This window comes from Hypanus sabinus, chromosome 17, assembly GCF_030144855.1.
Source record: "Hypanus sabinus isolate sHypSab1 chromosome 17, sHypSab1.hap1, whole genome shotgun sequence".
NCBI classification, from domain to species: Eukaryota; Metazoa; Chordata; class Chondrichthyes; order Myliobatiformes; family Dasyatidae; genus Hypanus; species Hypanus sabinus.
Genome location: NC_082722.1, coordinates 5,850,062 through 5,862,109, shown reverse-complemented (window position 1 = coordinate 5,862,109; position 12,048 = coordinate 5,850,062). Strand labels below are relative to the sequence as shown.

General features: G+C 45.5%; 1 protein-coding gene across 3 annotated transcripts in view; it reads left to right on the top strand.

Moving 5' to 3' along the window:
- The first annotated feature begins 3,454 nt into the window (after positions 1 to 3,454).
- aars1 (alanyl-tRNA synthetase 1) overlaps positions 3,455 to 12,048 on the top strand; it is a 97,948-nt gene continuing 89,354 nt past the window's right edge. For 2 of the 3 annotated variants that reach the window (XR_009516219.1, XM_059992495.1), the window contains exon 1: positions 3,455 to 3,598. The gene's annotated coding sequence lies outside the window, so the exon portion shown is untranslated. Of the gene's footprint in view, positions 3,664 to 12,048 lie in introns of all 3 variants that reach the window. The other variant, XM_059992497.1, reaches the window with a different exon arrangement.

Sequence of the window (12,048 nt, the reverse complement as noted above, 5' to 3'; positions counted from 1 at the left end):
GAAATCCAATTAGACCTTTTATAACATTGCAAATTCTTTCCTTTCAAATACTTACCCAGAAAGGCCAAGCAGCATCTATGGAAAAGACTGCTGAGTTCCTCCAGTATTTTGTGCATGTTGCTTGGGTTACTGCATCTACAGATTTTCTCATGTCTGACATACTTATTCAGCTATTTTGAACCGTGCAATTGGATCTGCTTTCAAACAGCTTTTGCATTTCTTTAAAGATCCTAAAGTCAATGGTTTTGCACCTTATTAAAGTTGCAATGGGACATTAACAAGGATGCAGAGATTACAGATTGCAGGAAAACAGATTATTATCTGAACGGTGGCTGATTAGGAAAAAGGGAGGTGCAATGAAACCTGGGTGTCATTGTACACCAGTCATTGAAAGTGGGCATGCAAGCACAGCAGGCAGTGAAAAAGGCAAATGGTATGTTGGCATTCATAGCAAAAGGATTTGAGTACAGGTTCAGGGAGGTTCTACTGCAGTTGTACAAGGCCTTGGTGAGACCGCACCTAGAATATTGTGTGCAGTTTTGGTCCCCTAATCTGAGGAAAGACATTCTTGCCATAGAGGGAGTACAGAGAAGGTTCATCAGATTGATTCCTGGGATGGCAGGACTTTCATATGAAGAAAGACTGGATCGACTAGGCTTATACTCACTGGAATTTATAAGATTGAAGGGGGATCTTATTGAAACGTATAAAATTCTAGGGATTGGATAGGCTAGATGCAGGAAGATTTTTTCCGATGTTGGGAAAGTCCAGAATGAGGGGTCACAGTTTAAGGATAAAGGGGAAGCCTTTTAGGACGGAGATGAGGAAAAACTTCTTCACACAGAGAGTGGTGAATCTGTGGAATTCTCTGCCACAGGAAACAGTTGAGGCAGGTTCATTGGCTATATTTAAGAGGAAGTTAGATATGACCCTTGTGGCTAAAGGGATCGGGGGTATGGAGAGAAGCAGGTACAGGGTTCTGAGTTGGATGATCAGCCATGATCATACTGAATAGTGGTGCAGGCTCGAAGGGCCGAATGGCCTACTCCTGCTCCTATTTTCTATGTTTCTATGGGCTGTGATTGGCAGATGGAGTTCGTTCAGAGAGGTGTGAGGTGATTCACTTTGGAAGACAGAATACAAGGTTAACGGCAGGATTTTTGGCAGTGGGAGGAACAGAGGGATCTTGGGTTCCATGTCCTAAATTCCACAACGTTGCCACACAAGGTGAACGATAGTTAAGAAGGCGTACGGTGTGTTGGCCTTCGTCACTCAGTGGATTGAACTCAAGAGCTGCAAGGTAATGTTTCAGCTCCATAAAACCATGGTTAGATCACATTAGAATATTGTGTTCAGTTCTGGTCTTCTCGTTATAGGAAGGATGTAGAAGCTTTAGAGGGTGCAGAGGAGACTCACTAGGATCTTGCCTGGATCAGGAGCATGTCATTGAATGAACTTGGACTTTTCTCTTTAGAGCAAAAGGAGATGAGAGGTTAGTTGACAGAGGTGTGCAAGATGATAAGAGGCACAGGTAGAGTGGACAGCCAGACACTCTTTCCCAAGGCAGTAATGGCTAATGCAGGGGGGGGGGGGGCATAACTTTACATCATTGGTGAAAAATATAGTGGGGATGTCAGAGGTAGATATTTTACACAGAGTGGTGAGTGCACACAGTACCCTGCCTAGGGTGGTGGTGGAGGCAGATATGTTAGGGACATTTTAAAAAACTCTTAGATAGGCACATTGATGATAGAAAAATGGAAGGCTATGTGGAGGGAAGGGTCAGATTCATCTTAGATTAGTGTTAAAAGGTAGGTTGAAAGGCCTGTAATGTTCTATGTTTTATGTTCTAACAGATGGTGGGAAAATGCCTTTTGCATCTAACTGGTAGGATTGGTCCTGCGTGGAAGAAGTACTACATAGGTAGATGTGAAGCTGGAAATGTGAGTCCCAGGGTCTCTAGATAATCGCTACAATGTTATTTTTCATTTCAGATCAGCCTTAACAATTTAGAATTAAAGTCTAAATTTAAGAAAGGGGTATTAAAATAGACAGGCCTCTTGATCACAGTATGGGTAAAGGGAACTGATTATAATCAAGGTTAAAAGAGCCCTCTCTTCACATATACAGATGCTGGAACCTGGAGCAACAGGCTTGGCGGGGGGGGGGGCATCATCTGTGAGGGAGAGGAATTGGCGACATTTTGTGGCAAGACCCAGCAGCAAGAGCACCCCCACACTTGCAACTGTGTCGTCCAAACACATCACCTCGAGGTTGTAAACCTTTAATTTCCCTCCCCCCACTGCTGTCGATAAGACTTGCCGTTTCTTTCCTGAAACTTCTCACCCATGAAAAAGTTACCTTATTGCAAATTGATGTTAGTCTTTTACTGTGCTCTTTCTGACCAGAACTTTGTACTTGCTGAGACTTGCTAAGTTGCCCCACCTCTTATTTTGAGGCAGTCGATCAGGATCAAATGCGACTTGCTTCCACTCTGATCTTATGGGTTCCAAGGGCAAAGTGGGGCAGCAGAATTTTTCACAGATGGGGGCGGGGGGGGGGGGTTCTTTTGTATAGTACCGGGAGTGGTATACCGGCATTGGCTCATTGAAGCTTCAGATTCAGATTATTGTCATTTAGAAACCACAAATGCAATGCAGTTAAAAAATGAGACAACGTTCCTCCAGAATGATATCACAAAAGCATATGACAAAACAGACTACACCAGAAAATCCACGTAACGTTTGGCAATCCCCAATCCAGAGTCCGGAGAGGCTGCTGTGTATTAATATCGCACTACCATCTTAGTGCGTTCCCCGGAAAGGAGCTCCGAACCCACCGGACAAAACAAGACCAAAAACTAAAGCTACACGACCTGCACAAAACCACATAGTTACAAAACTATATAGTTACAACAGTGCAAACAATAGCATATTTGATAAAAAAAAAGACCATGGACACAGTAAAAATAGTCCAAAGATGTTAAAAGACTTTAAGTTCGAAAGAAACCACCACACAGTTTCCACAAGTCCCCAGGGTCCCGACAGACTCGGCACCCCACGCCGGCGGCAGGAGGGAGTACCCCGCCATGAGCCGAGCACCATCCTCCGCCGAGCTTTTGAAGACAGCCCCGAGGACTGGGGGCTTCGAGCACATTCCTGAACCTTCTCCTCTACCCATCTGCTTGTTACATGCAGTAGTTTAGGTGAGCTTGGATTGCGGGAGCCCCTGCTCATCGTTCTGCTTGAACCCCTGAAGAAAGTGGAGCATTCTCCAGAACCAGGTGCGTGTGCAGATGAACTTGCCGACAATTCCTGAAGGTTGTCAGTGCTCCGGCTGTGCGGAACGTCCCGTCCGGTTCGCGGGGACACAGATCCAGACGCACACGCTCCCCGCAGTCACGTGGGCCTCCGTTGCATCAGCCGGCGTTCAAAGCGCGGGGACCCGGTCCCGCATGATTGGCGTTCCTTTTAGTCAATCAGAGATCAGAACTCCGACCACATGACGCCACCCCAGCCAACCAGTGTGGAGGGAGGGCGTGAGTCGGCACCGAGCTGAGGGCAGTGTCGTGTCCGCGGTGGGCTCCGGCGTCGACTCGGTAATTTCACGGTTCTGATCCTAACGTTAACGGCGGGTCGTCGGTGTCTGTTCAATCCGCTGCTGGTGGGTGATGCTGTGTCCTGGGCCTGATCCCCGATCAGTTTTCTCTCTGCTGGGTAGTGACACTGGACCAGATCCCTGGTCAGTTTTCTTTCTGTTGGGAGCTGATGGTCTGGGTAGTGACACTGGACCAGATCCCTGGTCAGTTTTCTCTCTGCTGGGAGCTGATGGTCTGGGTAGGGTCACTGGACCAGATCCCTGGTCAGTTTTCTCTCTGCTGGGAGCTGATGGTCTGGGTAGTGACGCTGGACCAGATCCCTGGTCAGTTTTCTCTCTGCTGGGAGCTGATGGTCTGGGTAGGGTCACTGGACCAGATCCCTGATCAGTTTTCTCTCTGCTGGGAGCTGATGGTCTGGGTAGTGACACTGGACCAGATCCCCGATCAGTTTTCTCTCTGCTGGGAGCTGATGGTCTGGGTAGGGTCACTGGACCAGATCCCTGGTCAGTTTTCTCTCTGCTGGGAGCTGATGGTCTGGGTAGTGACGCTGGACCAGATCCCTGGTCAGTTTTCTCTCTGCTGGGAGCTGATGGTCTGGGTAGGGTCACTGGACCAGATCCCTGGTCAGTTTTCTCTCTGCTGGGAGCTGATGGTCTGGGTAGTGACACTGGACCAGATCCCTGGTCAGTTTTCTCTCTGTTGGGAGCTGATGGTCTGGGTAGGGTCACTGGGCCAGATCCCTGGTCAGTTTTCTCTCTGCTGGGAGCTGATGGTCTGGGTAGTGACACTGGACCAGATCCCTGGTCAGTTTTCTCTCTGCTGGGAGCTGATGGTCTGGGTAGGGTCACTGGACCAGATCCCTGGTCAGTTTTCTTTCTGCTGGGAGCTGATGGTCTGGGTAGTGACGCTGGACCAGATCCCTGGTCAGTTTTCTCTCTGCTGGGAGCTGATGGTCTGGGTAGGGTCACTGGACCAGATCCCTGATCAGTTTTCTCTCTGCTGGGAGCTGATGGTCTGGGTAGTGACACTGGACCAGATCCCCGATCAGTTTTCTCTCTGCTGGGAGCTGATGGTCTGGGTAGGGTCACTGGACCAGATCCCTGGTCAGTTTTCTCTCTGCTGGGAGCTGATGGTCTGGGTAGTGACGCTGGACCAGATCCCTGGTCAGTTTTCTCTCTGCTGGGAGCTGATGGTCTGGGTAGGGTCACTGGACCAGATCCCTGGTCAGTTTTCTCTCTGCTGGGAGCTGATGGTCTGGGTAGTGACACTGGACCAGATCCCTGGTCAGTTTTCTCTCTGTTGGGAGCTGATGGTCTGGGTAGGGTCACTGGGCCAGATCCCTGGTCAGTTTTCTCTCTGCTGGGAGCTGATGGTCTGGGTAGTGACACTGGACCAGATCCCTGGTCAGTTTTCTCTCTGCTGGGAGCTGATGGTCTGGGTAGGGTCACTGGACCAGATCCCTGGTCAGTTTTCTTTCTGTTGGGAGCTGATGGTCTGGGTAGTGACACTGGACCAGATCCCTGGTCAGTTTTCTCTCTGCTGGGAGCTGATGGTCTGGGTAGTGACACTGGACCAGATCCCTGGTCAGTTTTCTCTCTGCTGGGAGCTGATGGTCTGGGTAGGGTCACTGGACCAGATCCCTGGTCAGTTTTCTCTCTGCTGGGAGCTGATGGTCTGGGTAGTGACACTGGACCAGATCCCTGGTCAGTTTTCTCTCTGCTGGGAGCTGATGGTCTGGGTAGTGACACTGGACCAGATCCCTGATCAGTTTTCTCTCTGCTGGGAGCTGATGGTCTGGGTAGGGTCACTGGACCAGATCCCTGGTCAGTTTTCTCTCTGCTGGGAGCTGATGGTCTGGGTAGTGACACTGGACCAGATCCCTGATCAGTTTTCTCTCTGCTGGGAGCTGATGGTCTGGGTAGTGACACTGGACCAGATCCCTGATCAGTTTTCTCTCTGCTGGGAGCTGATGGTCTGGGTAGGGTCACTGGACCAGATCCCTGGTCAGTTTTCTCTCTGCTGGGAGCTGATGGTCTGGGTAGTGACACTGGACCAGATCCCTGATCAGTTTTCTCTCTGCTGGGAGCTGATGGTCTGGGTAGGGTCACTGGACCAGATCCCTGGTCAGTTTTCTCTCTGCTGGGAGCTGATGGTCTGGGTAGGGTCACTGGACCAGGTCTTTGGCCACTGCTGAGGATGAAGTTCTGGGTAGTGCTGTTTCATCTGGACCCGCTGGCGGTTGGTAGTATCGCTGGGCCAGGCTCTGTTCTGTTTACGCATTGCTGTGGATGAAGTTCTGGTGTCACTGCACCTAATCCTCTGGGTAGTTTGGCTGTGCTGAGCCTGTTGATTTGAATACAGCAATGCACACTGACATTTCAGTGCAGTGCTGAAGGGGTGTTCTGCTGTCAGAGATGCGGTCTTTCAGCTGGGTCATTAACTGAGGATGTCCTTCTATTGCAGTGCTTTTGAAAAAAAAAATTGCGTCAGCTCCAAGGAGTCAGCATCACCAAAATTCTTATAATGGTGATTTATCGCATTGCTGTTTGTGCATTCATGTACATATTGGCTATTGTGTGTCTTACGTCGCAACGGGGTGCAAGTAATTAACTTACATGGAAGAAATCTGGCGCCTTACAGTAGATCATAAACACTAAAAAGTCTGCAGATGCTGGAAATTCAAAGCAATAGACACAAAATGCTAGAGGAACTCAGCAGGTCAGGCAATCGACATTTCAGGCCGAGACCCTTCTTCAGGACTGGGAAGAGTAGGGGAAGCTGCCTGAATGAAAAGGTGGGATGAGGGTTCCCATCCTTCTTTTTCTTCTATGGTCCACTCTCCTTTTCTATCAGACTCTTTCTTCTCCAGTCCCTGACCTGTTTCATATATCACCTTCCAGCTAGCCTCTTTCCCCTCCCCCCACCATTTTATGCCGGCATCTTCCCCCTTCCTTCTCAGTCCTGATGAGGGGTCTTGGTACAAAATGCCGACTGTTTACTCTTTACCATAGATGCTGCCTGACCTGCTGAGTTCCTCCAGCAGTTTGTACGTGCTACTGTCTGAAATGATTCACTTTCTGGAAAAGCGATCGACGTTTCAAAAAAAAATGAGAGGGCTAAGTCGGCAGTTTGCACCAGATGACAACAGAAAGGTTTTTGCTTTTTGTATGTCCAGTGAAGTTTTATGAGTAGAGCTAAAAAGTAAGGGGATGATTACATTGTTAGGATTGTACTGTGGGCCTGCAAGTAGTAAATGGGAATTAGAAGAACAAAATATGCAAAATGATTGCAAGAATAATAGGGTTGACATAGTAGACAATTTCAACTTTCCTGATATAGACCGGGATTGCTATATTGCTAAGGGGTTAAATGGGATGGAATTTGCTAGCATGCTGAGAAAAGTTTCCTCGTGCAGTATATTGATGGGAAATTGAGGCTTTCGAGAAAAAAGGAGGCTTGGGTCAGGTAGAGCAGCCAAGATCGAGTGAAGCAGAGCAGGAGTATCGGGCTTGTAGGAGATTGCAAGGGCCCTAGTACAGATACTTAAATCATCCTTAGAGACAGGTGAGGTGTCAGAGGATTGGAGGATAGCTAATGTTGTTCCATCTTTTTAAAAAGGCTAAAAATAAACCAGGAAATTGTAGGCCAGTGAGCCTGACATCTGTAGTGGGGTAAGTTATTCAAAGATACTTTAAAGGAGCGCACGTATGAGTATTTGGAAGGACATGGACTGATTAAGGGTGGTCAGCATGGCTTTGTGCATGGTAGTTCGTGTCTAACCAATTCTGTAGAGTTTTTCGGGGAAGTTAGTTGATCAAAGCAAGGCAGTGAATGTTGTCGATGTGGACAACACATGGGAGGTTGATCAAGAGGGTTCAGTCACACACATTCAAAATGAGGTAGTAAATTGGATTTGATACTGGCTTTGTGGGAGAGGCCAGAGATGATGAGGTTAATTGGATCAGCAAATTTCTGGATGATACCAAGATTGTGGGTGTATTGGACACGAAGAAGACCATCATGGCTTGCAGCCAGACCTGGACCAGCTGGACAATGGCAGATAGAATTTAATGCAGACAGGTAGGAGGTGTTCCACTTCGGTAAGACCAACCAGGTAGGTCTTACACAGTGACTGGGAGGGCACTGAGGAATGCAGTACAACAAAGGGATCTGGGAATATGGGTCTATAATTTATTGAAAGTGGTTGATAGGGTTGCAAAGAAAGCTTTGAGCATGCTGGCCTTCATAAATAAATGTATTGAGTACAGGAAATGGGATGTTATGTTAACCATATAACCATATATAACCATATAACAATCACAGCACGGAAACAGGCCATCTCGGCCCTCCTAGTCCGTGCCGAACGCTTACTCTCACCTAGTCCCACTGACACGCACTCAGCCCATAACCCTCCATTCCTTTCCTGTCCATATACCTATCCAATTTTACTTTAAATGACAATACCGAACCTGCCTCTCCCACTTCCACTGGAAGCTCGTTCCACACAGCTACCACTCTCTGAGTAAAGAAATTCCCCCCGTGATACCTTTAAACTTTTGCCCCCTGACTCTCAACTCATGTCCTCTTGTTTGAATCTCCCCTACTCTCAATGGAAAAAGCCTATCCACATCAACTCTATCTATCCCTCTCATAATTTTAAATACCTCTATCAAGTCCCCCCTCAACCTATTACGCTCCAAAGAATAAAGACCTAACTTGTTCAATCTCTCTCTGTAACAGGTGCTGAAACCCAGGAAACATTCTAGTAAATCTTCTCTGTACTCTCTCTATTTTGTTGACATCTTTCCTATAATTCGGTGACCAGAACTGTACACAATACTCCAAATTCGGCCTTACCAATGCCTTGTACAATTTTAACATTACATCCCAACTCCTATACTCAAAGCTCTGATTTATAAAGGCCAACATACAAAAAGCTTTCATGAGTGAAACTGCAGATGCTGGAAATAAATAAAAAACACAAAATGCTGGCAGAATTCAACAAGCCAGACAGCATCTATGGGAGGAGGTAATAACGACGTTTCGGGCCGAAACTGAAGTACTTCACTCCTGAAGTACTTCTGGCAGCATTTTGTGTTTTTTATACCAAAAGCTTTCTTCACCACCCTATCCACATGAGATGCCACCTTCAGGGAACTATGCACCATTATTCCTAGATCACTCTGTTCTACTGCATTCTTCAATGCCCTACCATTTACCATGTATGTCCTATTTGGATTATTCCTACCAAAATGTAGCACCTCACACTTATCAGCATTAAACTCCATCTGCCATCGTTCAGCCCACTCTTCTAACTGGCCTAAGTCTCTCTGCAAGCTTTGAAAACCCACTTCATTATCCACAACGCCACCTACCTTAGTATCATCTGCATACTTACTAATCCAATTTACCAACCCATCATCCAGATCATTAATGTACATGACAAACAACATTGGACCCAGTACAGATGCCTGAGGCACACCACTAGTCACCGGCCTCCAACCTGACAAACAGTTATCCACCACTACTCTCTGGCATCTCCCATCCAGCCACTGTTGAATCCATTTTACTACTTAAATATTAATACCTAACGATTGAACCTTCCTAACTAACTTTCTGTGTGGAACCTTGTCAAAGGCCTTGCCAAAGAGATGGGTGAGGTTCTCGAAGAATATTTGTTTTTATCACAGAGAGAGACATGAAGATTTTGGACCTTGAGATAATTAATGGGAAGATATTGGATGTCTTAAAATGTTTAAAGGTATATCAATCTCCAGGTTTAATTTGGAACATCCTGGGAGGCTAGAAAGAAATTGTGGATGCTCTTATTGAGATATACATAATCATTAGTGAAGGTGTCGGAAGATGGGGGTTGTGCTTTTAATTTGGAAGGGCTGCAAAGAAAAACTTGGGAACTAATGACTAGTAAGCCCAGTCTTTGGTAGGTAAGTTATTGGAGGGATAAGATATAAAAGGATTATTTGTTTTCCATGCCTCTGTAGTGAGCTCACATAACGTGGATGAGAATGAATACCCTTCCACCATTGAGATCTCGTCATTAGGACAGTGAGGTGTTCAATGTTTACCTCTTCTGTGCACTATAGGCATTTTGAATGATATTTCATTAATTTATTTGTGCTAATATTTTGTTCTACTTTCTGTATGTGATGTTTTGTGGGTGCCAGTGAACAACACGACCAATGGCGGTCCTTCAGACAGTTCACAAAACTACTTTCAGATATGATTCTGCTATGATTGGAACCTGTGATACACATTTTCTGGCCGATTGAGTGATCTTGCGCTCTGCTGTCTCTGGGGGAGTTCGGTGAGGTTTCGGGTGGAGAGTATGACCTGCAGGCTCACAAGCTTGGAGATGGGGTGTGAGCTGATTATCAACTCCCTTTCTCACTGATCAAAGCTTTGAACAAGATTGAATTCAACAAGGAGGACAGCAGAAGGCAAGCGGGTGTTCTGCCTGCGTTTGACTGGTCTCTCCCCTCGCTTGATGGTGCCTAAGTCTTGGGCAATTGATGTGGTCTGTGATTGGACTCTGAAGTTCGTGTAATATGTTCCTGGTTTCAGGTTACTTTTTTATTATTGCTATTTTGTATGATTTTGATTGGGTCTGGTTCTGTGCTTGCAATCAACAACTGATATAGTGCTAAAATGAACTGAACATTCCTAGAGTCTGGTTTGATCTTTTACGTTTTGTAATTTTTGCTGTTTGAGTGATTTTTTTGTGTGTTGGGTGTTTGATGTTTTCTTTGAATGTTTTCTTTGAATGGTTTCTTTGTTTCGTGGCTGTCTGGGAAGACAAATCTCAGGGTTGTACGCTGCATACATACTTCTATTGTAAATGTTGCAAGAAAAGGTTAGTGAACCCTTTGCAATTACCTCGTTTTCTGCTTTAATTATAAAATGTTGTCTGATCTTCATCTGTCACAATAATAGACAGAGACAATCTGCCCAAACTAATAACACCCAAACAATTATACTTTTCATGTCTTTATTGTACACGTTGTTTAATCAATCACAGTCCAGTCTGGTAAAAGTATGTGAACCCTTGTATTTAATTACTGGTAGAACCTCCTTTAGCAGCAATAACCTCCACAAAATATTTCCTGTAGCTACTGCTCAGACTTGTACAATGGCGATGAGGAATTTTAGACCATTCCTTTATACAAAACTGTTTCATTTCATCAATGTTTCTGAGATTCCTTGCATGAACAGCCCTCTTCAGGTCATGCCCAAGCATCTCAATTGGACCCTGACTTGGCCATTCCAAAACATGAATTTTCTTTTTAAACCATTCTGTTGTTGATTTACTCTTGGCTTTCAGATCATTGTCTTGTTGCATCATCCACTTCTAAGAAGATTCAGGTGATGGACCTCTACCCTGATTCTCAATGTCTTGATGCAATCGTTGAGGGAACAATGAATTCAAAATTATAAGCTGTCCAGGCCCTGAGGCAACAAAGCAGCCCCAAACCATGATGCTCCTTTTACCATGCTTCACAGTTGGGATGAAGTTTTGGTTTTGGTGTGCAGTGCCTTTCTTCCTCCAAACATAGCAGTGTGCATTTCTACCAAAACGTTCAACATTTGTCTCGCACACAGAACGTTGTCCCAGAAGCTTTGTGGAACATCCAGGTGGTCTTTTGCAAACTGGAGACATGCAGCAATTTTTTTCCTGCAGAGCAGTTTTTTGCTGTGGTGTCCTTCCATGAACATCATTCTTGTTCAGTGATTTTCTTATAGTGGGCACATGAACAGAGGCTTTAACTAATTCTAGAGATTTCTTCACGTCATCTGCTGTTACCCTTTAGTTCTTTTTCACCTCCTTCAACATTGCACGTTGTGCTCTTGGTGTGATCTTTGCAGGACGCCCACTCCCAGGGAGAGTAGCAACAGTACTGAGTTTTCTCCATTTGTAGACAATTTCTCTTCCTGTTGACTGATGAATATTCAAGTCTTTAGAAATGCTTTTGTAGCCTTTTCCAGCTTCATGCATCTCTACAACTCTTCTTCTAATGTCCCCTGAAAGTGCTTTGATCGAAGCGTGGTGCAGGTAAACAGATCTTTCTTGAGAAGAGCAGGCTTTGTCAGTAACCTGCCTTTGTGTGTCTTTTTTTTAATAGGGCAGGACACCTCCACAAACCCACGTCTCTAATCTCATCTTGTTGATTGGAACATCTGACTCCAAATAGCTTTTGTAGAAAGCATTACCCCAGAGGTTCACATACGTTTTTGAACCTAGACTATAATTGTTAAATGGTATACTCAGTATTGATGAAAAAAAGTACATCTGTTTGTGGGTTAATAGTTTAGGCAGATTGTTTTTGTCTATAATTGTTACCTAGATGAAGATCAGATCACATTTTATGACTGACCAATGCAGAAAACCAAGTAATTGCAAAGAGTTCACAAACTTTTTCTTGCAACTGTATATG